A 27,307-nucleotide genomic window follows, 5' to 3' on the forward strand; every position below is an offset into this window, starting at 1 on the left:
CCAGTGTATTCCCAAGCCGTTTTTTCATCCATGGTTTCCCTCACAAAACCATGCCTTTACCAATTGTTTCCCCAAAAATCCCTTTCCAATGCCGAGTGGGGGATGAAGAGGGGGAGGGAAGAAATTAACTATTGTTGTTTAGAGTTCCAACATGTACAAATGGAAGAAACCCTCTCCTGCCTCAGTTTCCGCACAAAGCATGCTCAGAGAGTCCTGTCTCCCTTCTGTCAGCCCTAAGATGTTCCACAGAATCTGTTTGGACATTTAAAGACTCAGGAGGGTGGCTTGTTTTGTTTTGAAGCTGTTCTTGTTATCTTTATCCAGTTGTTTTCAATGTTAAGTTTTACATCTCCTTTTGTTAAAAATAAACGGGTGAAATGTCGCGGTCCCTCCCCCCGCCATGGAGCCCTGGGAGAGGGGCCCTGAGGGGACAGACATGGGGTTTCGCTGCCCCTGGTCATTGTTGTGGTTGTTTTGTGTTGTTTTGTGTTCCCCTGCGCGGCCAAGGACCCTCGGTCCCGGGATTGAGCAGTTCCTCGGCAGAGCCCTGGCCATGCGGCTGGGAAATTAAACATCTCTGAAACATCTAGCAAGAATCTGTCCATAGATATTCTTTTCCACAGGCCTCGTTGTTTGATATGCGTGTTGCAGTTCCCACACTGTAACACTTCAGCACTTTGCTACTAGAGTTTTTCAGGTTTCTCTTCCAAAATTTCATAGAGTGTTTTCAGAGCTTGCTGATACAGTGTGTCTACATAGCTTTAATTATACTGTAGCTCTCTTTCCCCAGTAAGGTAAATTTCAACTGCTATACTGTACTTCCAAATGGAAAGGAAAATAAATTATGGAAATACAGAACATCTTCCTCAGAACTGCATATATATAATAGCATAAATTATTCAGTTTAATGCTCTAAAGTTCAAACTGAAATATTTTTATGAGGACAATTTTTAAAGTAAATGCTTTAGCCTATGGCTACTTTTACCCAAGGTAAAAAAAAAGCCATTTCTTCCTAAAATTTGTCATTTATAGACCAGAATAGCAAAGACAACTTTCTGAAGCAGAGCTCTTGCTCTCTGGGACCCAAGGACTTGTCCACACTAAGTAAGCTGAACTCTTCCATTAGAGCACTCATTATGCCACACTTCCTTCAGAGATCAGTGTTTGTGTTAATTAAGGATAAAACAGCACAGCAAAATTGCAGCATATTACTTCACACCTACTAAGTGTCCACACTAAGGTTTAATGGGGTATGTGATAGTCTGTAAATTCACACTGTGCGCACTGTAAATTCTCTACGTAAACAAACTCCCCAAATATTTCCAAACGAGTGTCTAGGTGGAATAGTTTTTGTAAAAATCTTGTAAATACCAAAAGACTGAACAAGACAGAGACGGTTTCTCATGGAAAAAATCAGAATATTTTGATTATTTCAGCAATTCTATTTGTTTAACACTATACCTTATAATAATCAGACCCATGTTTACATATCACCAGAAACTTTTATATTTCCCTTTACAGTTTTTGTTTTTCTATAGAAATAAAATGCAACTTGAAAGTCAAAGCTAGAATGAACAAGATCATACTTTGCAATCTCTCTCGGAATATGAATAGTAAATTTGCTGCATCTCAAGCCTCTGACACCTTTTCTTCTGCCTTGGAACTTGCCAAACATGATTGCTGCCAGCCTGATTAGTTCATAGGCCGATCACTTTTACACCTCAGAACACATGTCCTTGCATACTAAAGCTGCTGTGTGCCATTGATTTTTCAAAGGTCTCCCCCACTGAAATCAATAAGGAGCTCTGCTTAAAAATGGATTGCACTTTGTGGTCCTTTTCTGACTTGTGGATATCCAGGCTTCCAAGTATTCTCACAGCTGTCTTTAGCAGCAGCTCCATGTCCCCCACTTCCTCTGACCCCAATCTGATCCTAACCCACATCAACAGACCCTTCGGCCACTGATCACAGCGAGCAGAAACAGACAACAGAAAATCCCACCACAACCATTTCACTGGATTCACTGGAATAATGTCTTCCAAGAGGCAAAGGAAAACCCCTCCAACAGCCTATGTGACTGTTAAATAGCATCAGGCCTTCAATTAACCATGGGAAGATGTAACATTTTCAACAGAAATGACTTCCTTACTGTAGAGCCTCCCTTGTGAGCAGAGCCACCCAAAATCAATACATCTGTTCTCAGAACAGGGCTATTTCAATGAGAAAGGGAAAAAGATAAAGATTAAAAGCAGCACAGTTCGTAACTCCGCTTCCTCCCTTCTTTCCCATGAATTTTAAAGCTTGGCTTCATTAATCTACAATCCAATTTGGCCACAAATAAGCCAAACACATAAACACCCTGTTATAACCTCATGCAGTTACTTCCACAGAACACTTACAAGATTTCACTAGACAATATACAAGAATCCTCATTTTCTTGGCTCTTAGGTAAAAGGGCTTCCATTTTAAGAGAAAGGCTACTGCCAGGAATGTGACTGGAACTGGCTCTATGTGGGGAACTACAGCTGAGAACAGCCCTCTATTTATGAGCATTAAATCTCTACAAAACGCAGGAACAAGAGTCAGTGGGCCGGCAGCAGTTCCCAAAGCCAGGCCAGTTTGTCATGGGTGAAACAGAGTAACTGAAATATTACAGCAAGGCTGGAAAATCCTGTAGAAGCTCATAATAACTCCTTCATAAAAGATACTATTGTGCTATCAACAAGCAGATAATAACAAAATGGCAAGCAACAAAGCTGAGGTCAGCTTTGCAGTCAGGCACCCCAACAGTTTCACCCATTCCAAACACCCCCGGAAGGCAGCAGGCAGCGTGTTTAGGCAGCATATTCAAACTAAGAGCCATTAGGTAGAAAACTGTCCTTTCACTACACATTTGGAGAGGAAAAAATCCAACTGTGACCCCACAGAACAGTGAGTGTTTAAGCTCAGCAACAGATGTGTCAAATGACTTATCCCAACCATGACGAGTTAATTGATGCTATAAATAGCACTCTGCAGACAGAAAAAAAAACCCCACTTAATTCTAGTATCCAAAGAACACAGTCTAGCTCTGCTTATCAGTAAAACTATTTTCCTTTAAAGAAGTGGGCTTGGATGTTTTACATGTAGATTAGCACAGAGAGATAATTTGATTTCAGGATATTGAGAGATTTCCTTCCTTGTATGTTTCAGAAGAACAGGGCTGCATGCAGCTAAATGAGATCCATAGATTACAGTAGAAGAAAGGCCAATAAAACTGCACAGCTACATTCCGGGGTAATAACAAATGCTTTTTAATTCTAGGGCTCCAGTCTCGGGGTTTATGAGGGCATTTCCAATTACTACTTCTAAGATTAATGCAAGTAAGTGCATAAAATAGAAACAGATTTTTTAACCCATCTGAATCAAATACTTAGTATCTCCCACAGCATTTTATACCAATAAATGAACTGGTATTGCTAAGAAGAAAATTCACAGGTCTGAAGTGTTGTCTGAAGTGTTCAGAGCGAGCCTCTTGCCTGTGGTTTTCACCTGCTTTCAGGAGAAAACAAAACCAAAACCCTTCAGCTGTTTTCCAGAACATGGGTCTTGTTTACCTCTCACAGCCACATGTAGGGGATTGTGCGGCTGCTCCATTGCTCCACCAGAGAACTGAAAACATCAGTATAAACAGGAAAGAACATCATGTCACTGTTCGTGTATAATTCTCGAAGCTACTAAATCAAATTAATTTCATTAGCTGCATACCAACCAATCTTACTGCATTACTCTCCCATATTTCAACCTCCCTCATTAAAAACAATCAGATTTCCACCTTCTGTTGCTTTAAACCAGGAACAGTATCAATGAAGAGATTAAAGCAATACAAAGACAGAAGAAACAGAGTAAGGCCCACTGGCTTTAATTCTCTCCAGTAACATTTAGAATGACATCTCTGTCATTCTAAATCCAGGATTTTTTTCACCAAGCTACGTTTGGAAGCCTGAGGCACTAAGTAAATCTACTCTGTTTAGATCTAAACTATTGATCTGCTTTCTGCAATGGCATGTGCAGAGCACACCCTTCACTGTTTCAGCATCTGTAAATTTAAAATGCAATCCAAGTTCATTTTACCCTTGTAAGTTTAGGATGCAATCCAAGTTTGTGCTGATTAACACCACAGCTTTTTAGTATTACAAGGCAAACATGCATTTGAGAACTAATAAATAATTTCTGAGCAAAATAAAAGTATTTAACTCATCTGCTGTCTTGAATAATCATTCAGTTCATGCATAAACATAAAGACAGGAAAAACAGACACATTTTAATGAAAGTCTTGGAGCAAGTCATCGTTCCGTATGATAGATCTATGCATGTAACATCTCTCAACAGAATAATCTTTGTTACGCACTGCAAAAAAGATGCTGCTCCAGAGGTGGTGCCTGGTTGAGGGGCAGAAGCATTGCCACAAGAACTGCCAGTTCAACTCTCCTGTTTCCAGGTGCAAGGTGTTGCTGAATTTTCAAGGCAGAAATCCTTATCCCTGAGAAGCATTTCCTATTCTATTAGCCAAGCATACTGGGTTCTGTGGGGTTAAATTGACAGCCAAAGTAGCCCTCAGAGAATAGTATTCAGGACGTGCCTGGTTCATATCCCTGGGCAAATCAGGATGCCATAGTAACCCCATTGATTAGTCCAGACTCAAGCGTTCCTTACTCATTTAGGTCTTCCCTCGCACACAGCAGAAATGCGGTGCTGTGCTTACACTGCCAAGTGTTACAGCCATACACTGATCAAAACTTGTTTCTACTACGTCACTGCAAGTATCAATTTTCATGACTAAGATTCACATCTTTATTACAAGAGCTTTTTATTCACTGGTTTGTGGTTCTATCAGAATTTAAATATTTGGGCTGCCAGTAAAGCACAGGGATGTGGTGTCCAGGCTGCTCCGCAGGTGGTGAGAGCCTGGCACAGGTCACCACAACCTTGGGCTGGCAACTCACCAACACCATACCGGACCTCTCTGGATCCCCCCTTCTCCCCATCCCTCCTTCCCTGATGGGAAATCTCTTCCGAATCTGACCTTCTCATAAACCTCCATTTCAACTGGACAACTACCACATTTAAATGACGTGTTCTGTGCTGAGGTTGACCCTGACCTGAAAATCAGCAGGAATTGGGGAAAATACTGGATTTAGGGGGTCAGTATCAATTGTCTTTTGGACAAATCATTTCCTTCCAGATAGCTATAGTTAGACTCTGATCTCACCCATTCCAAGCCTATCCTACATTTTTATCTTTGACTAAATCTTAATGCTTTTTGTAGTTTATATCCCCCATCAAGAATATTTCCTATTTCCAAGAACAAACTTATCACTAGTGCTTAATTACAGTTATTTGGAAGCAGAAGTATTTCTTCCAAATCACTGAAGATCTGCTCCAAGAAACAACTTTCTATTCAAACATCCCTTTTTAATAACCATCCTGCTGATAACTGCTGAGTGGGAAAAATAACAATTTTGCTTTAACTTTCTAACCACTTCAAATGTTTAAAGCAAATTCTCTCTATTACATTAAAATTAAAATCCTGCACTGTATAAATAGGAATACCTTTCAGCTATAATAAACACTTCTAACTCATTTCATTAAGACTGTGAAAGTAACAGAGGTAAGTCCGAAACAATTCAGACAGTAAATACAACGTAAACTCTGCTGAGAATCTTTCCTGCAAACTGCTTTGAAACTTTAAATGGGCTATTTATTTTCAATAAAACGTTTTGGTTTGACATATATAAAAGGAAATATGTTTAATCTAAAAACAATCAAATGAAAATGGAAAGAACTTTATAAAAATCAGTAACATGATACGTGTTATTCAGAGGATTATTTTCAAGGAATGCTTGGCTAAAACTATAATCCACCTACACGGAGAGAAATAAAGCAGTACACAGAAGGGAGCAATATTTCAGGAAAATAAACAAGAGTACTTTAATATTTAATCCCATTATTCACTTTCAAGTTCCCAGATTTAAAACAGATACACCAAAGTATTGAGGTGAATTCAGAGCAGCTGAAAATATTTATGGTCATCCTCGAAGTGACCAGAGAATTGACCTTTTGATTCCAGAAAGGCTAAGATACAGCTGGCAGGGAGAGTATGGAGAGAGGAAGAGACATCCTAAGAGTCTGACCCTTACTGCCTGTAGCAAGAAGCCCCACAGTTGAGAGACATGCCCTGCTCTGACAGGGTTAGAATGAAGCTAAACAAGTATTTCCATGGTAATAGGAAAAGGGAGACATGGATCAGAGATGGCACAAAAGAGAAAACTGCCATCCCTGTTTCCCTCAGCTGCACTTGCATTTTACCCCTGCCCCTGCCTTGGCTCTGGACACAACGATGGCAGAGGGTCTTGTCCTAGTTCCAGTTGTAAGAGCTATCATAGGTATTCCCTTCTTTCTGCTCCTCAAGCATTCTACCACTATGTTAAACAAATTGTAGTTGGTCCTCAATAGCACGCAAACGAAGGAATTTCTGAGAGGTGTAAAGACATTTAATAAAAGGACAATGATTTAAGAACACACATAATGAAACAGTAACAAGACACTCAAGAGACTCAGCTGCAGAAACACAGTACCTTTTATAATGTTTCTTTCTTGTAGCAGCTTTTAAGATGGAAATTCTCCCTTGGTTCGATAACAACTCTGTAAGAGAAACAAAGAAAATAACAAAGATCTTTATTCCATCTGGGGAAAGTAGGAAGAGGGGATTATTTTTAAATAACTGATAGCATTTATATAATACTGTGGAAGTCTATTAGTTGTATCTCTCCTTGGTTCCCCTTCCTGAGTCATGCTGGTTTACAAAAAAGCATTAGCTCTGGAATCTATTCCACCATCACCTGAAATCCCAAGAAAATCCCACAGAACTGGAGTATTGAAAGTGAACTCCATCAAAAGATCCTCTTGATTTCTGTCCCAGTGCCACTCATATGTGCATATATCACGCATTCCTGAACTTAAAATTAAGCCAATATATATTTAATTCCCCATTAATTCCTAGATTTAAAAGCAAAAATGTTTCCCTCATAAGCAAACACCACAGCATTTTCAGTCACCCAGGTCTAAATGCCATCTAGTGGCTCTAAAAATTGTCAACTGTGGCTCCACAGATACATCTCATCCTGTTTGACTTTTTTTCTTCTAACAGCAGGAAATAAAGAGAAATTAGGGCAGGAAATTCACCAGAAAGAACTCAACGTTTTTCAATATCTCATTTTTTGTTAGAGCTTCATGCAGCATTCCCATTACAGCATTTCCTATCCCAGCAATTGCTCAAAGTTAACCAGCAGGATCCTTTGTCTTGGCTTCCCACTCTCCTGCTCTCTTTCTGAGATCAAGAACATTTCAGGCAGTTGATTCCTGAAGATCACCCTTGCTGGCTTTCTCACTCAGGTAAAGTTTATCCAAAAACCAGGTATGCCATGACCCTTCCATGACACATGGCTCCATCACTAGACCCTTCCTCACTGCTCCTCCTTTGCCTGGAAGGCACAGGCAGGCCAAATAAACATGTGAGTGGTAAGTAAGGAAAAACACTTGAATCCTGCAGACTCAGTGTAACCACAGAGGTGCTAAAAGAAAATTCTACATCTCTGATGTAAGAAAAGAGGCTTCTTTGAAGCCTAATTTCTTTTAGCTTTTGTCACATAACAAGAATATGACTATCTCCTCTAAGTAAGCTATTTTTATTTATTAAAATATTCTCCATTTTTAAGCCAGAAATAAATAATGATTTACAATTAATGTCACCTGGAATAGACAAAAACTACTGGAAAAAAATACATCCCTTGATTTTTCTTTCCTCCTTTTTCACCTGTATTTTTGTTGGTTTTGATTCAGAGTCAAGAAGACAAGCTGCCTAAGGCTTGGGACGTCCAGGGTAAGACCCAGTCCCACTACAGCATTCGTGTTCAGCTGTGGGTTGTTGAATATTTTTTTATCATATAACCTGGGAATAAAGTGCATTTGCCTATTTCACAAGATCTCAAAAATATGAATATAAACCATCAGAGCTCTTATATACACCCACACTATTACTGGTGGTCTTCTAGTGATAATCACATCTGTATACCCTTAAATTTAGCATTGATTACCAAGAAAAAACTACTTGTCTTTTCAATACAAACCTACATGTTTCATTTTACTCTTTGGGCAGGGTATTTGGCAAACCAGAGACAATCCCTAACATGCTGTGTGGGTTATGGCAAACACCTGGATCAGATAAGGCCGTGTTCACCTGGGCTCAGTCCAGCTGCCAGTGGGAGTGTTGGTTTATATCGGCTGATGCCAGCTCAGAGTTTCAGCCCCAAATCCTGGGAAGCCTGGAGCTTGCTGAGGCTCATGGCTATCCTGCAAAGTCCCCTCTTCAGCCCTTGGTGCTGCCCATTAGATAACATGTCCTGTGGGGAGAGGGGGCAAAACCAACCAGCTTGGACAGCATGACATTTAATAAAACACCTTTATTTCATTACAAAAATGCTGCTTCATTCTAGTGATATACTTTTATTGCTGATTTTAATCAAGTATCTTACAGCTCTCATATGGGAAAGGTGAAGAAAAACCTGTAATGCCTTTTCAGATTGCTTGTTATCTCTCACTTGTAACTAATTACCCCAGTCTCACTGTTGAAGACTGAGCGGTTTTATGATTGCTTGCCAACAAATGACTAAAAAAAAAAGAAATTAGACAATTAGTCTCTAGCTATAGTAACTAATTAAGATAAATATTTTCAGAACAAAGAACTTAACAGAACATCAAGGCACTGACACTGCAAAAATGTCTGGGAAAGTAAATCGTGTATCAGCAAACCATGTCTTGCCAGTCAGCAAGTTCCACAACTGCATCCCAACCACACTTCATTCTTATCCTACTCCAGTGAACATAATTAGTTATTAAAGCTTTTCTAACATAATGAGAATGTGAGCAGCTTATTGGACTGCAGGAAGACTTAGGGACAAATTTTGATTCTGCACCATTGCAAATGTGTGCAAACAGCATGATGGAAAGTACTGTAGCAACCTATTCTACCATTCCTTTTTCCTAATGCCTTATTTCGTATCATCAGCTATGCCTGGACTGTGCTGGTAATCCATTCCTCCCATCTTCTCGGCCCCTTACTCAAAAGGCTTCAGAGCATGTACCCAAGCTCTTGAAAACACACGCTTTCAGTCAGTGTGAGGAGCAGCCTTCAGCCAAGTACAGGCTGGGTAACTCCACTGGACTGCCTGGCCCTTGGCTCACACTCTGGCAGTCTGAGTGTCAGTGACACGGAGCCAGTGTGACACAAACCAGGGCTGGAACACGTTCCGGGGCACGGAGCGGATCCCTCGCCTCTGCACAGAAACTGGTGACATTAACACTGCCAAGTGTGAGGCAAGCAGGCAGTGTAGTCCAAAATAAATGAGATGGACAAGCAGACTGCTTTTCAATTCAGCTGCAATACTACTATAAGAACACATTGCAAACCCTTGCCCAGGGCATGAATGGAAAGCCTTTACCTTTGGCTCTGTCACTCAAACGACCTTCTCTCTGACATTTCTGGCATTAAAATAACTAATAAAGAATTTGGATGATGTAATTTATTTGGTAGCAGAAAAATTACCTGCAGGCCCATGGCTCTAGCCCTCGCTGCTCACTTACAACCTCAAATCAGCCTCAAGGAACTAATGTTTCCCCTTACAGCAGTGGATTGCAGTCAGCACAACTTCACTTGCCAACAGCTACCCCAATAGGAAAGAGACTAGTGGAAAAGAGCTCACTTACTCCCAAATTAATTTGTCTGTCCATGTTTTTTTTTTATTGATTGCAACAAGCTGATACCCTCCAATTGTATGTTTTCCTTGGCAAGAGCTCTGTCACAGATAACTCACCAGAAGTTTGGGAAGAGCTGAACAGAGATCTCCGAACTGTATTTTGCATATGCTGTGATTTACTTAACCAAGAGACAAGGAGGTGGAAAGAAAGAATTTTCTTCCTTCACCTTACATCTTCATTTGCTAAACTGCTATTTTATTTCACAAAGAAATGTAGGGTATTCTGACTGACAGCACAGTTCTGCTTTTATGTAAGGTATCAGATGGCAAACATGAGGTAGCTACATTACACAACTCAGTGTGTGGGTATATGCTCTGTCACAACTTGCATCAAAACATATGAAACAGTCATGGGAAGTGAGGTTTCTCATCTTAAAGATGTGATACAAACATAATGAACAGCAGCCACCCCGCACACTCACTACAAATCTTTCCATCAAAAGAGGTGGACTTCAAGCTGTTTGATATTTTAATATTTACACTCAATTATCTCTAGAAATTTATTTAAAACAGTACTATTTTTGTGTTACTTAGGAGCTCTGAGTTCCCTTAGAAACTCCTACTCATTCTTAATTATAGTGTAAATCAGCATGTTAACATCAAGCAAGCAACCACTAACTAAAGCAGCTGATACAAATGCAGACAAAGTTCAGACAGAAGTAGTGGCAAAATGCCCAGAAAGTTCCAAACCCCCTCTGAACAGCTCAGTCAATGTGGAGAGATACACAGACCTTTCAAAAGAGAGGCGCTGGGTAATAGCAGTTATTGCCAGTAAATTTTATATAAATAATATAAAAGCAGTAAAGAGCCCATGCATCAGTACACAGACATGTCACAGATAAGAACTGTGGCTTTTTAAAATGTCAGGACTGAAAATGTACAACAGCCTATAAAAGTCACTCAAGTCATTACTTGCTACCAGTGAAGTAAATCATTTATTAAAGAAACAACAGCTGAACTTACTCTGCCAAACCAGGGGCACCTATTTCCTCTGCTATGTTACTGTGTTGATAAAGACATGACATATTAAAAAAAAATGTATGAAATACAGAACTACAAAAGCCAATGTACAGTCATTCACTTCACTGTGCTATGATACAAGCAAAATTAAAGCTAATCCTTTCTTCTGAAGGAAATATCACAGACTTCTGTGCATTTGGTAAATTAATATTTATAAGAAGCCCAGACAGTTTAGTGTTTTTAATACAGGACTAAGATTTCCTCCTGAACATCAAACAGAGAAGTTGCACTAAAACAGCAGTTTCTTTATTGCAACAAACTAAATGACAGTATTTCCAAGATTTGCTTTCCATCATGTCATTCTGATCAGCAACTGTGTACAACTGGGACATTTGCAAAATCCACCAAGTAGCCGTGAATTATACATTCCTAACTCTTTAAAGTTAACACATAATAATCTTCTTATCAAGAGCCTGCTGACAGCTGCCAGTGCTACGTTCCTAATAATCCTCATTACAGACATCTAGGAATGGAAAAACATGGTATACATGGTCTAGTACCACAAGGGTGCACATATATATGTAATAAGTGAGACTTTACCAACAGCATTGTTTCAAGAACTTACATAGCAATAAAACTATAACTGAACACCTTTTATTGAAAAATGTAATTTAAAATTTTACAGCCTAATATGCGTAGGAATTCATCACAATTAAATTAAAATGCAACACTTGATCACTTTTAATGAAAATTTTGAGAGGAATTCTGTTATATTACATGCTAACATGGAGTTTCATTTAATTTAGATGATGAATTATCTAATTTTGTTTTCTGGTATACTAAGGGTATCTAAATTGAACTTGATAGCATTCACGGGGTAACCAAAGTCACCTTTTCTGTATTACAGAAAGAGGATAAATTTATTCATTTAGATGGGAGGCAAAGGTGATCTTCCAAAATTCTATAATGAAATGTAATCTTGGAAAAAGAAGGATAAAAAAATTAATCCTGGTTTTAGTAATAATACATTAGTGCCAGTAAAGTTCACAACAACTGTGGGAAACTGGCTGAAGATGTTTATATTCTCCAGGGTAGAAATTCCTCTCTCAAGCAAGCCAGACCCAGTCCTGTAACCATAAAGTTAAGGGAGTGAACTTTCCAAAGTAAGCTGGAATTTTTAGAAAAATCTTTGTTCACAATCTTAATTCAAAAAGGAAAACTGCAGTTTGCAATCAATATCCTACTGTACTCATACAGCACAGATTAGCTGCTGTAACACAGCAGAGTGCTGTCCCAGTTTCACTGGGATGACAATAACCAGCAGCACCGTGCAGTCAGCACCATCAGATGTTCCTGTGGTGCTCTGACAGTGTTCTGGCGTGTTCATGATGCTGCACTCACTGTCCGTGGCCAACATCTTCTGCCCTGGCAATTACACTGGCAAGGGTTCAACTCAAAACAAAAGCAGCTACCAGATATTTCGTCAAGCTAGGAAATTTCTTACCAAAAATATGTACTTGAAAAATGTCCAGTTCTTTCTGTGCCCAAACGGAAGAAGAAAATCAGCCTAAGTGAAAGCTTAACTAACAATATTTTGTGAATAAAATTATAGGGTAGCCTAGCTTAAGAACTCTGCTTTCCTGATAAATTTGCATTACTGCAGATAAATCTGAACACTCTTAATAGTCTAAGCTGACCACTAGAATACTTCATGCAGTCATTACTAGACCAGCACCTAATCCTGTAACTGGCATAAGACCTTCTACCACAGACAGATTACCATTACAGGCTAATAAAGGTAAAAGAAAGGAACAAAAAAAATGCAGGTAAGATTGGAGAAATCACAGAGAGAATGACAATTTGCTGAAGGTCAAGAGCTGTGAGTGAAACATCTCTGGAATCTCAGAAGTAATCCTTAAAACCTAAGTGATGCCTTCCTCTTATCATTAAAAAAGATGCAGTGGAATGAGGCCTCAGTCACATCTCTTACAGTTCTTCACATGAAGCAGGATTTTAGATTTTTTTTTTTTAAACAAGAACTTGGAAAAGTAGCTTGAAACAAGGGGAGTCCTGTAGCAAACCTGCAGAATTCATAGCACTCTCATGGGTGGTAGCAGCTGTACACATCTTCCAGAAAACTGGCAAGGTGGATGCATGTATATGCAGGTAACCTTAATGAACATTCCCAAACTAACAAAATACCTACGAACAGTTAGGAACCCAAAAGGTACAAGTAGTCAGATCACTTCATATGTGCTAGCATTCTTTAAACTTTATTCTACAGAAGCACTGATTTGACTAATGAGGTTTTGGCAGTAGAAACTGCAAGGATACAAAATCTGTACCTGGATGACAGTGAAAGAGCACAGCACGTCTGACTTACACAACAATTACGTATATTCTATTTAACTGCATAACAATGTTTCCATTTGTCTTTGTTTAAAATAAATTTAATATGTTCTGTTTATTAATGATGAAGGGAGGAGTTCACATAAAGAGAAAAGTAGGGTCTGTACTCAGTCATGCACATGGAACAGTGTGACATTAGCACAGATTAGGATCACTAATATAAGTTGCTTCAATAAAGCAAAGGGAAAATTAGAGGTGAATTACTGTAGTAATATAAACTGAGAAACAATCGCCAAGGAAAGATACAAATATCATCCAAACTTGTTGCTCTAAGAATGTAAAACAGATGGGTAGGAAGAATATCTAGGGATAGAAGAAATCAATCATTTGCAGTTGATATAGATGAGAGCTTAGTAACCTTTGCCGGCCAACTGGGAATTCACACAAAAAGCTGGGATAGCTTAATGAAGAAGGAAATACAAAAAACATTTCTATTCCAAGTCCCAGAACGCTTACAAAGCTTCATGCTTCATTCTAATGCATGCAGGCTACTGGGCAGTCCTAGCACTCGGGCTATTTAAAGACACACTAACTTATTCAAACACTCGGCTACAGGTCTTTCAATTCCCAGGACAAACAAGAGCAGCTAAAACACGCACTGTTAGCTTCCAGAAGTATGTGTTCCCACACTCACATAAAAGTTCTGTAAGTATCTATAATCTTACATTAATTGAAGGACAGTAAAGATACACATTTATTAACAGAGTTTGTTTCTTAGTGTTTTCAGTGCATACGTTCAACGATCGTAGAATTTTAACGGTTTGTTGGGTTTAATCTGGTCCTTAAACGCTAGAAGAGTTCAGCCTCTTCTTTTAAGAGGATTAAAACATGAAAGCAGCAGGAATTTGGTTATCCAAGCACTTCTGAAGCAAAATTATTTGCTTTGCCACAGTTTCCTTTTTTATGGTGACTGCTCTCATCTTTTTCATGTATTACTGTAGCTCTTCTGATATAGAAAATTTATTACAAATCTACTGCAAAATAGTTGAATCAATTATTTAGACCTATATTAAAAAAAATATAAACTCCTTGTTTTGTATTTATCTTTAATGCCAATTAAGGGGGATTACATGGAAACATATTCCTAAAACTCTGACATCTTGCTAATTTCAAGCAACTTCTTGTTGTTTTTCTAAGAAATATTGGGAGGATGTGCTAAATATTGAGAGGATGTGCTATAGAAAACCTAACCAAGAAAGAGTGTTGGGATTCTGAGACAGACAAGCCAGTATTTAAAATAGAAAGAAAAAAAAGAAAAAGAAAAAAGAAAAAAGGTGGGGGAGTAAACTCAGATCACTAGAAATTTGGCAATTATAACTAACTGCCCAATCTATTTCACGGACAGCTTGACCTCAAAGAGTCCCAAATACTGCATTTTGCTACCACTGGAGACACAAACAAGAGACCAAAGGTTTTTGAAAGGCCAAATTAACCAGTGTAGTAGAGGAGAAGAGCACACGCTAGAAAGTGTGACATTGAAACACGCTGACACCAAATACATTTGCGGGAGGGAAGAACACAGAAACACTGGCAAGGAAAGGCACATTTGCACTGTAAACAGAACAGCAGTGCCACATGTGAACTGGCACTGGCAGCATGTGCCAACATGTGGCCCTGGAGAACTGTCCCAACTCCTGTCAGGAGAGCCTCAATCGCTGTATTTATCCCTCTCGCTGTATGTGCTTCATGTGGCTGCTGTGGTAACTTGCCAGGGCAAAAACCTGAATGTATGAAGTAGCAATGGACTAATTAATATTAATTAATAATTTTATTATGTGATTTAGTGACTGCACAGAACTGTCTCTGTGGCTAGGCAGAGGGAAAACAAGCAGGAAAAAAAACACACGCTAGCAAAGAAATAAGGAAAATAAGGTGAACAGTGGAGAAAGCACACACTGAGTCTGTCCTGCAGAGCTGCTGCTGGTCAGGAAAGGGAACAGGTAATTACTGGAAGAGAAATAAACAGGAAAACAATTCATATACATTTGCTCCATGCTACAGTTCCTGCTCTTCATGTTGATAGAAGCATTACTACACATTCCTGGTAGGAATAGTAAGCGTGGAACTGTACTGCTTTTAAAATTTAGGTATTTATCAGTATAGATTTGATACACCTGTTGAATCAGTTTTTCAGTATCATGTAACCTTTCCTCTTTTGCTCACAAAAACCACAGAAATGAGAACAAATGAAGTCAGAGAAGTACCAGTAGCATAGCATTTGGAGGTGTGGACACACCGCGGCCACACTTGGGATCTCTCTGGGCTCAGATGGAATTGAGATCTCATGCCTTGCAGAACCTTTCAGTCGAACACTCTGCTCACTGCAGCTCAGGCTCAGGGAGTGGAGCAGCAGAACAAGGACTAACACAACATGGGAAACCACAGAGCAGTAAAGAGCTGACAGATCTAATTTTAGTTCTGCCAGCCTGGACAGCGTCCTCACAACAAGAACCAAGAGCGATAAAATTGATGAACAGGACTGACCACCAAAATCACAGAAGCAGTAGCTGCATCACACAAGTCTTATTTGCATCTTAAATATTTATAATCTGCAGATTTAAGAGACAGAATCTGGCTTCACATCTGTTCTTTTAATCTGAAGGGCTGCTGCTGGATGGGAGCAGCCAAGCAACTGTAGATCCTGCAGTCTGAACACTCAGGGGGCTGTGCCAGCTCCAGCACCTCAGGGCTGGGGCACACCATGAATGTTCAGCTGCCAGACTGCTCTCCTCATTTTATTATTCCTCTTGAATGATTCAGCGATGTCTCTTGTTTCTGGGACACCAAAAATGCAGCTAAGGATTGATGATGCCAAAAATACTGGCCTCAAAAAACCCTCAACTTGACTAGTTATTAGAGAAGGAAAATATGTTTCATACAAGTACCTTGGAAACCAGCAAGATATTTTGATTTTTAATCACAACATCACAGGCATTAGGTGCTTCTTAGATCTCAAAACATACAGAAATGAAATGAATCCTATGAATACAGTAACAGATATAATGACACCATATCAGACTTGCAAAATTGCACAAAAAATACACTTGTCTGAGACTTGCAAGAAAAATTGCAATGAACTAACAAATAGTAATATACTTGATATCAAAACAATGTAATCACCCTGAGCAGTCTGAAGAAAAAAGCTTCTATGTATTAAGCTGCTCATATAATGCTAATAAATCTCCATGATAATATAAAATAAGCTGCTATTCCCTCTAGGCCTCATCTAAGTCCTACTGTTCTGGTCCCTTAGAAAGGGAGATGGACTTTTCCATGTGTCTAGAGGCTATCCAGACCCTAAAAGAGAGCATGAAGCAAATATACTTTCCACTGAAACCCTATTATTAACCTATTTTGATTAAAAATACCAGAGTTTTAATAACATAAAGTGATTTTTATGGTTTTAAGTAAGATTTTTTCATCCACCAAAGTGCCCATCAATTTTTGTCAATTTTGGTAAAGCCACCAGCATATATTTTCCTAGAGCTGGTATATGCATAACCTTATTATTAGAAACTCTAGCACGCTCTCTCACTGTTAACCACACTCAGTCCTACATGAAGGCAAAAGGAAATTAGATTGTGGAAGAACTACGTAATTTCACTCTAGGTGTTAATTAAAAGAATTCACTAAACCCACAGAAGTTTAAATCAATAAGAGAATATAAGACCACATTTAGGTGAGATCTAAATCCAAGGCTAAGGCCACAATAAATCGTAACATTACTCGGCTGTGCTCACTGGTGCCAAGACCTACAAATTGTGGCCCCTTGGCTGCTGAAAATCACAATCCAGCATTCTTTTAATGAAAAGTTGTTTAGGAATATGACTGAACTTTCATTAGGTCTCTGAGATTTACAGTTTTGAAGGGCAAATTTTAATTTTATGTGTGTCAATCATAAACCCATCCAATTGTCATGGAAACACACAATCATGAGGAGTCAAATGATTAACTTGGCTGCTGAAACAAAAGTTTTATTGCTGCAGTTGATTGAAACTCTCTGGTTTGCATAAATTAAGCTAAATGGAATTACAGTAATAGCTATACTGCTGGACACAGTGCTCTGTCAAGACTTTAAATGGATTTGGTACTTAAATTCTTTGTAGAAAACATGCATTATTCTGATTGTATTTAAGCTAGAGCTATCAGGAGAATGCTTGGTCCTTAATATCTGTAATGACATAATCATGCAAAAGGAAATTATTTATACTGACTGACTGTGAGCTCAGTTTCAGGAGCTGGCCATCGAAATGTGTGTATATATAATTAATTATACTAATTCGTATGCATATGTAACCTGGATACAACAGAGACACCAAAACCAGAGAACTCCAGCATTTCTTTTTACATCTTCATTTCTCAGCTGCACCCAAGTCCACACTTGTGAAACACTAAGAAGAGGAATTTGAAGAATGCCCGGTAACATTTAGGCATGTCTAAAGGGTGGCATTTGCCCCTCTCTCAAAATGTTAAGGAAAGGACAAAGAAAACAGTGCAACAGAAAACTCTATACAGGGCAGGGCCAAACAGCATCTCTAGATTCCAGCTTTATCGAACTGAAAGAGGAGTTAAATCAGCCCCTTTTAATCCCTTTCTGAAATCAGTCAGTCACACCAGAAGCAAAACAACCAAATGATCTGACATCTTGTGACATTCCAAACTGACAATTCACAAAATTAACTCACTGAATTATTTGTCACAGTCCTCTCTATAACCTGCATAGGCTGCTGCCAGCAAAGTCAACTCTGAAGTTTCAAATCCCTAAGAAAACTCAAAATACTGTCTGATGTCCAAAAAAAAAGGATGCTGAATATGCAGAAAGTGGAATAAATTTTTATAGTTCCATTCATCAGTAACAACTTAATGAAACACCACCATTAACATTATAATGCAAATATTTTACATTTATAGAGAATATTCTACACACATAGAGATTTTTGACATGAAACTTCAATGTATTTTCCAAGGGAAGTAACATTAGCACCAGTAATTGGTAGCAGAGACACACCATGATGTACCCAAGCAAAATGTGCAGCAAAAACTGGGATTAAAAGGAATTTTTTACTTTCATAACTCTATTCCAATTCTTTGATCACTATGCTGACTCCTAAGAATGGGGAAGCTCAAAAGGAACCAAAAAAATTCCATTAAATCCAAACCTGTAGATAACAGTACATATTTCCACATGCAGTTATGATTTCCTGCACACGCAAACTGGTGTGTTCAAGCATCTTTTGAAGTCATTTTCAGAGTATCTGTGAAAATTTATTAACTTTGGTGCTCATTAGCTGTAGTCTAGGTGCATGTGAGTGCCCAGAGACTGCGGTGGTGCCTGAGCAGCCAAACTGCAGCTGGAGGTTTTAACTTCTACATTTCCAGCACAACTACGGCAGATCAACACACCGGCTCCCACACATTAATGGGTACACTCCAAATTACAACGGTGCTGTGGAAATCTTATGTCATTTTCAAAGAGGAACAGATTTTTTTTCACGTGGTTTCTGTGTATCTTTAAACTCAGCTGCTTCACTTCACTGTATATAATATTCTTTTTAATTTATAGAAACTCCAATGATTTTTTTCTTATTACAGAAATTAAAAGGATCACGTCAGAGCATTTGCTGTAAAATTAGACACCTTTAATTGGCTATAAAAGACTTAGACTGAAGAAAGTCTTCAGGCTTAATCTGGGAAACGGGGAATAGAATAAAAGGATGAAGAATTTGTTTACTGGGAACAATCTAACACAGCAGCATGTAACTACATTAACTACTTTATCCAGGACAGAAACAGATAGGGTTGTGTGGGTTTGTTTGGGATAAGGGGTAATGTTCCTTCAGCTTTTCTTGGTTTGAGGTTTGGCTGGGTTTTTTTTAAATAGTGTCAGAGCAGTTTCCTTCCTATCTTGGAAACACAGTGAGGCAATAATAGAGCAAATGGATGAACAATCATCTGGTATGTTGTTCCCCACAATTAAGGCAGGCACGGTATTTTCCCTTGGTTGATGGACCACCAGTCCTCCATGTCAGAATTTATATAAAGTCTCTATAAAAATGATCCCTTTTGTGTGTGTGTGCAATGTGCCCACAAAGGTTTGAGAGGAACAGCAGCAGTGATGGACAACTACCCACACCCATGGTCAATGCAATTACTAAAGTAACATCAGATACAGTCACTTGGTTTTGGGAGTGGGATACCGAAGTAAAATAAAAGCAACCAAGACTGTCAAGCTGCATCTGAAACTGTGGCACTCTTTAAAACCACAGCTAAACAGAAAAAATGAAACTAATTTTAGGGGTACAGAAATACTTCTTCAGGATTTAGAGATAAATATCCCCAAGTGAGCATTTGTTCACATTCATTTCCATTTCGTTAAAGACTTACCAATTACATCAAATTAGGTAATCTGGGTGCAGTGTTCATCTTGAACTGTATCTAGTACCTAGTTACCCAGTCATAGCCCTAAAATTCTATTCCCTTGCCATAGCTCTAAATTCTTACATTTATTGTAAAATTGCATAACCTTCACATTATTCCTTCTCAATGTTAAACTGCTCTTCTGAGTCCAATCGGGAAAAATACCAGATCATTTAAAAAATCCTCTTTATCCAGAAACACATGAACAAAGCTAAAAATGTCACTCTACGTGCTGTGTTTTCAATTCAGATTATTACATCAATTTATTCAGAACCACTCACCATCAGCTGCTCTTGGACTTAAACTTCTCCACCCTTTTCTAACACACCAACTGCCCAGGACAAACGGGTACTAGTGAAGATTCTTGTTACAGAGAGAACTATTCCCCCCTGTACTTCAAAGTCATAAATAAATGTATAGGCTGTGTCAAAATCTCCTTTGAAGAACAAAGCTATGACAGCTAACATGTTCTATTAAATAATGAGAAAGGAATGGATGCAGGATTGCACCCTGTGCTCATGCCATTAGTCCCGACTGGTGCTGGGAAAACTGGCCATGAGTGCTACTACCCTGAAGCCACAGTTTAGGGGGTGTGAAATTTCATGCCACAGTATCTAAATATATGTAGAAGCTGGAACAAATTCAACATCAGCACAAACCTACTGAAGTATAAGACTGGCCTTAAATATTTCAGCTATTCCAGCACTGTGGACTCCTACCCCTAAGAGTGCCAAGGAAAAGCACGGAGATGAACTTACAGTAGTGCTTTGCAGGATAGAGTTACACTCAGAAGGAATGAGGGCTGCCATCCCGGGTAAGGAATCCAGATGCTCTAGTACAGCAGGAGCATCGAGAGTACAGCCTGAGCAGCACAGAACTGCACAGGATCGGTTCTCCCAACGCCTTGCAACACGGTGCGATACAGTGGTTTGCTCTCAGATCTCTGAACGTGGAATCTTTCAGTCAAGAGATCTCTTTCTCCTGCGTTTTACTGTGATGTAATCTAAAACTACTTTTCATTTTTATTTTTTACAAGCTAAGACGCTCATATTTACAGTATTTTGCACTTCCAATAGGTCTCCTATGCTGTCTGTTCTGTCTGCAACCACCTTCTGATAATTTGTTCTGGATGGGCTTCAGGAAATGAAGGAAATTGGTGCACTGCATCTGTTTTTTCAATACATGTAATAATTTATGTCCAACTTTGGTATTGTTCAAGATACAGTGGTCCAAAAAGGTAAAAACTCTGAGAACTTCTGTTCCATTTTTGCTTGTCATTTAAAACTTTGCTTGCTATTTATTCTGACTCTTTAATTCAGATACTTGAGAAATTTCATGCAATGGTCCTTGCAAAATCTTGTTTGACAGACAGTACTTTGAAGATAAAACACACCCAAATATCTTTTAACCACTAGAATTGTCTAGTAGTGAATTTCTGCTGCTACAGAAAGAGGCAGCAAATGCCTGAAGCAGAATTTTACTTGTTTGGATTGTTTACTAGAGAGATTTAATTGACACACCAGCAGGTTATTTTGCTGATCTCCTCGCCTGTACTCTGGTTCTGCTCACAGATGAATCAATGATGTTCAAATCTTGTTACCTGCCTCTGTGGCTTCAAAACATCTGACTGTGCGAATTACTATTTTTATCCCTTTTCATTTGGTAGGCTAGCTGTGTTATGCCCAAATTTGTCATAAGGAGATATTATCTCCTCTTTTGGCAATTCAATACACCTTATAATTAAGAATTATTTATTAATATTCCTGTTTCTGTCAAGCCATTAACCCCACACAACACAAAAGAAATTACATCTCCCTGGAATGCTGCTAAGATAAAGTAGCATCAAGATTAAAATCCCTTGCAGCTGATCTTACGGCTTCTTTTTATGGTGGTCACTTCATTCTGGGGGCAAACTGCCATGAGGAATGTTACCTGTAACAGCAAGCAACCTGCCTGAAGGACTGGGAAAATGCCGAATTTTTTTTTTGGGGGGGGGGGGCGAGGGAGGGGGCTGGTGCCTGAATTTGCTCCAGCTCTGGAGTTACCCAGTGGTGTCTGGCAGCAGGAGGACAGGGGTGGAGACATCGCCTCCCCTGGATAACACATGCCCTCTCCTGGCAAATCCAAGCAACATTCTGGGGTAGCTGGTGGCTGCCTAGATGCAATAAAACTACTCCCTCTGCTAGTAATACCAATGCATGTTACTAGAGGATTTTTATTATTACTTTCCTAGTAAACATTCATGTACGATGAACAGTTTTAAATGCTGTAGGAAATACACCGAATACAAACACTCCAAATAACCTGGTATTTTTCAAATAGGTTTGGCCTTAGAGTACATATGTTTTGTAACTCAGTTATAAAATGTCCATCAGATAACCAAAGCAGAGGTAGGAAAAAACAGAATAACATAAACCCATCTTTGGTTTAATATGTTTAGTTAATGATGGGCCTTAGTCCACAGGGTTCATCTCCCTACCCTGCTGAACGAACAAAGTAAGATTTTCTATTATTTAATTCAGTATCTATTTAGCTCAGCTGAAGAACTGTCTCTGTACAACTCATGCTACTCTCTTTCCCTATAAAATTCACCACTCATGAGCAGACAGACAAGCAAAAGCAGGTTAGGACAGAAGGGATGCAGTTTAAGACTAAACAGCACAGGTTTAATCGATTAGTGCCTTGAAGCAGGTTCCACCAAGCAGCCCAGTAAATCTGGGCAGAGCTGCTTTGAATCTACCGTCCTTTGAGAAATGGACTTAAGGAGTGCCAGCAGAACTTGTATTATCTGTTTTAACATTCTAGTTACACCAGGTTTAGAGTAATTGCCTCCAAATATTTAATGGGACTCTTTATTTATGCAGTTTAATTGCTCTTAGTAGTTTTCATGCTATTTCTTCTTCCTTAAGTATTCAGGAAAATGATTGTTCCAAAGGAATGTTTACAGAAATACTAACACTGAGTAAAAGTTAAAAATATATTTGCAAGGGCAAATTTTCAATCATTAAGAAATTACATACAATGCATGAGTTTTACGGTTCACATACCTCACCAAGTCCATACCATCTTGAATTCTGAATATTAAAAAAAAGATTATGTAACAGAAATAGATGCTAAGAAATTAGAAATTAATACAGGTAAAGAAATGCTACCTGATATTAAATGTCCATCACTGCTAAGGGACATTTAAGGCAAAGAGATCAAACTGACTTGTGAAACAGTGGACTTTGAGACAATAATATGAAGACACCTCCTAGTAGAAATACAGGAATTAAAGTCCTCAAAGAACAGATGCTTTCTGTCTCCTTCTGAACATCCTGTGGGATAAAATGCTTTTCAGTGCTGAAAATGGTGCAAGTCTGTTCAAATACAACTATGAATTCTGATAAATACCCAGAACCAGAACCCAGTACCTTTGGCTTGAGTCAGGATGTAATGCATTGGCAGAACGACCTGTGTTGGGACTAACCAGGAAGGAGTGTCTTTGAGGTTTCCAAGATTTCTTTGAAGATTAAAGCAGAGACTTTAGCAGAGATACAAGAAAAGATTTCTGAAGAACTCACAACTGAAAACGCAAAGGAAATGGCAAAATATGGAAAGCACCTTTTAAGTGTAGCAGGAAAAAATTATTTATTTCTCTACTGCTTTAACTGCTTTGCAGTATTTTAAGACTATACTTTCTTCCTTCAGGTGCAGGAACTGTAAAGACACAACTTCTACCTACCCCAGCTCCTCAATAGATCTCACACGACCTCAAGCATACTATAGTCCCTCCTATTTCCCTTCTCTGCATCTTCTCTTCACTGTCCCAAGGACACTGCCCATGTTGCACATTTCCCCATATGGAATTACAGCAAGTAAACATAAATGGGAAACAAATCCCCTCCTGCAGAGGCGCATGTTGCTCTGAAATGAGCAGGACAAGAACTGGTTCCTGGCAGATGCTGGACAGTGTGCGCTCGGCTCACAGTGGGTACCACTGGCAACAACCGGAATGCTTCACTAGGAGCAGCATCTCAAGTGTTGCTGCTTTTTCCAACCAGCACTATTCTTGTTCTCTGTCTGGTCTTTCCTCCCTTTACTTTCCACAGAGAACCAGAACTAACTCAGTAACATTTCAGTTGCAGATTTCTTGCTCCAGACTGTTCTCTGGTTCTGTACCACCCATCCATTTACCCAAATCACTGGGGGGTTTACAGTCCTTTCCCCAGCTTATTTTCCCCAAGAAAAATTAAAATGACAAAATGTTTCTTGCCTTATCCATTCCCCATTGGTGCAGAGCTCTATGACTAAAATGCTCATCAGAGCCAAAAGCCTGGGCATGACTGAACTTTAGAAAAGCTAAACATCAATTGGTTTGATTTATAGACCCAGGAGACCAAGTCAATCACACAAGAGTAAAGTAGAATTAATTTGCCATTCAGAGCTGTCTATAAAATGTGCCGCCTAGCCTGAAAAATATAAAAAATTAGTATTAAGTAGATTGTGTAATTGCTTCTGCTGGGCAAAATGGCTTCAAATTCCATCTTCATAGACATGTATCCAGAACATCCCTTGATCCATCCAGGCAAGGCAAAATCTATGCCTTTTTCCCACCATGCCACTCCACTGAGTTCTGTGGACTTAGACAAGCACTGAATACAGAACATCTCAAGCTGTACCAGCTTGATGGTATCTCTGTAACTGGACTGAGTCTCTCTGGCATCTGTTTGGGAGGCACAGCATAAGGCAAGTTCATCAGTTCAAACCTCATAAAGAGATGGTGCAGATGCACTTCACAATAGATATTGCAGACTTTATTTTCCATTTGAGAACTTTGCATCTTTTAGGTAATGCACATACATAAATACAGAACATTAGCATAACAGCTTAAGAGATGCAATCTGGGATATTTTAAGCTTCATAGGAGTTTGCAGTTTTATGACAGCATTAAAATGCTCTTTGATTCAGCTGCAGGTTAACACACGGTGCCCCATTTTCATTTCTGTGATAGCTGGGTGTTAAGTTCATGTGGCACGTGGAGCAGAAGGGAAGCAGCCAAGGATGAGTAACCACTGCCAGACACCACGCAGAGCTGCACACCTGGCAATCCTCCCATTAGTGGAGCCGCTTGGGAAGGGTCGGCTGGCAGTCCTACCACAGGTATCCGGCTCTCAGCCACTCAGACAAGTCCCTACATCACAAACAACAAATTCACTTCCAGGACTAAATTGTCTCATAAATTCCCATCATTCAATATTGTAATTGTATTTCTGTGGCTTAGACTGTGGCAACTGGGAATGAAGCAAGCAGGAAGTGAAGGCTAATTGTGAAAGGCTAACCTCCCTTTTATACTGAAATCATTTTGTTATGAATAAGGGACCTAGAAAGGAAGGACAGCTATTGATGAGCCAGTGACAGAATAAAAACTTCATCAGTTGCTGAGGTTATTTAGTCTGTCAGTACTGAAAGATTTGAAAGCTTCTAATTTAGTTCTTTACAAAAGAAGCTCCCTGCTGTTAACAACTTCACAATGAATTTTCAGCATTCAACTTCAAATCAGAATCGGTATTGTAGCTTAATACTTCTCTCTCAGGTACTAAGTCAAACACAAAGCTCAAATTCTGTCCAGAAAGCATTACCAGCTGTTTACAGTTTAGGCAATTTCTTTGTATAGATAATAAATTAATCTACATATCTCAATCCAGCAACTGAAGTCTGATTACAGAAATATCTTAAATATTCTTTATGTACTCAGTGGAGTTCTGCTTCAAACAGCATCTACATCAATTTAAATAAAGTATCCAGTATACAGATATTATTTTAGGTGCCTTTTGCTTTTGTTTTAGGAGGTGTAATGAGAACAGTGGTCACAATGATATTTAAACAGAAAAAAATACAGCTAGGTTTCTGCAGTGACACTGAACACGATCAATCTGCTAACACCTGACACCCAGTAAGCTCACAGTATCCATAAAAAGTATTACTATGTGTATGTGTTAGAAACATCCATATTCTTGGCTCCTTTCTCTCCTGTAAAGCAGGAGAGTAGAATTGCTCTCCTGAGACTCATAAACAGATTTTGATTTCATCCAGGAAAACTTTCATCTTTTTCTTTGCAACAAAAAAAGTTTTCCCACCTCAACGTGTTCTTCTTTGCAGCTTCAATAAACCAGTACGATCCATGGCTTTGTGGACAGCACAGCAAGTTTACATCACTAGACACAAAATACCCCAAGCCCATAGCAAATAAGATTTTCTGAGAGCTGTTTACAGCCTGCAAGACAAAAGAAATTAAGTTGCATTTATATTAAACAAGTGTAGCTTTCCCTTCTTTCTTATGGGTTCCATTAAAGATACTTTATTTCCCTCCATTTATCCTACCCTTATGTATAATGGCAGTTTCATAAGCCCTGACTCAAAGAGAGTAACTTCTGCTGGCCAAAGAAATCAGCCCTGCCTATGGTCTGGGAGATTTTCCAAGGAAAAACAAGCTCCATGGTAAAGGTCATTAGGAATGAGAGAGATTCTTTATGCTGTGCTGAGTACAGAAACTAATCCACTTCTTTTGGTAGAAGTGTGCAGGTAGGGGCTGAGCAAACAGCAGTTGCAGACTCTTCCACTCCTGCTTTTCAAGTATATGCAGGGAGCCATCCATTTTGACCTGCTTTTCTTTTGGTTTTGATGTCATGCGCTACAAACCCCAGCATTATGCTTACCAGGACAAATCTATTGTCCTGTGCTAGAAATCCTCTCTAATAGTGTGGGGGATGCTGGCAGTAAGGGCAGTAAGTCAGTTGGCTGCTGTTATCATCAATCAAGCATGAAGGCTCTGCTATTCTGCAGGCCGAATTCTTTATCTAACTGATTAGTCATACAGGCCAACTGTATTACAGTACTGCTTTCCAACTCCCATCACAGAACTCCTCCATTTGGAGTACTAAAAACCCAGCTGATGAGCTCAGTGTTGCGTGACACAGAGGAAAGGGAGGAAGCACGGCAGCAGAGGACAGAGGAAGAGATACAATCCCCTTATCCCTACAGATCTTCATGCCAAAAGGAAGTGAGTGAAAGCTTGAAAATCAATTCAAAAGTAAATAAAGCACAAGAGGCCAGCAAGGCAAGCATCAGAAAGCTATTTTAAGGTTCAGAGTGAATTAAACATGCAAAGAAATTAAGCATAGCAAGGAAATCATCATACTGGTAGAATTAGCATTTCTTTTCCTGTTTTTTAGACAACTAAGAAAGGCGTATCAGAAGAAGAGTATCAGTAACATAATTAAGTTGCATTTGCTTTTTGCTGTGCTCAGGGAGGTTTTCTATTTCAACAGCCCTCATAAGAAAAAGAAACAGACCCCTTAAAAAACATTCCCTTGTTATTTTCTCTTTCACATTCTGTACTGTTCCCCATGGAGACCTTATGTCAAAGGTGGCCTCTTTTGACTTTGTCGGAAAGTAACTACTCAGCTATTTCTCCCATCCAAGAAAAAGAAAAACACCTTGCTCAAGAATCCCATTTCTGGACTGTAATCTATTTCACTTTTCTCAAACACCCCTACACATGCCCACATGCCTGCTTGCCAGTAACGCATTAATTCAGGGATTTGACAAGGAGCTATCGTATTTTAGCCCCAAATCACTCTTCTGCTTCCTTGACCTACACAAACCTACTTTATATGCTCATGCAG

At 39.1% G+C, this 27,307-nt stretch overlaps 1 protein-coding gene and 1 long non-coding RNA gene across 10 annotated transcripts in view; one reads left to right on the top strand and one right to left on the bottom strand.

The window, feature by feature from the left end:
* ARVCF (ARVCF delta catenin family member) overlaps window positions 1-27,307 on the bottom strand; it is a 258,278-nt gene that overhangs the window by 163,921 nt on the left and 67,050 nt on the right. For 8 of the 9 annotated variants that reach the window (XM_032127686.1, XM_032127688.1, XM_032127687.1 and 5 more), the window contains exon 2: window positions 6,618-6,684. The gene's annotated coding sequence lies outside the window, so the exon portion shown is untranslated. Of the gene's footprint in view, window positions 1-6,617; window positions 6,685-8,278; window positions 8,301-27,307 lie in introns of those variants that run through there. The other variant, XM_032127685.1, reaches the window with a different exon arrangement.
* On the top strand, window positions 13,782-25,435 carry LOC116452867. The gene is made up of 3 exons (XR_004243619.1): window positions 13,782-13,868; window positions 20,717-20,877; window positions 23,331-25,435. It is a non-coding gene; the product is annotated as an uncharacterized LOC116452867 (long non-coding RNA).

This window comes from Corvus moneduloides, chromosome 18, assembly GCF_009650955.1.
Source record: "Corvus moneduloides isolate bCorMon1 chromosome 18, bCorMon1.pri, whole genome shotgun sequence".
Classification (NCBI taxonomy): domain Eukaryota; kingdom Metazoa; phylum Chordata; class Aves; order Passeriformes; family Corvidae; genus Corvus; species Corvus moneduloides.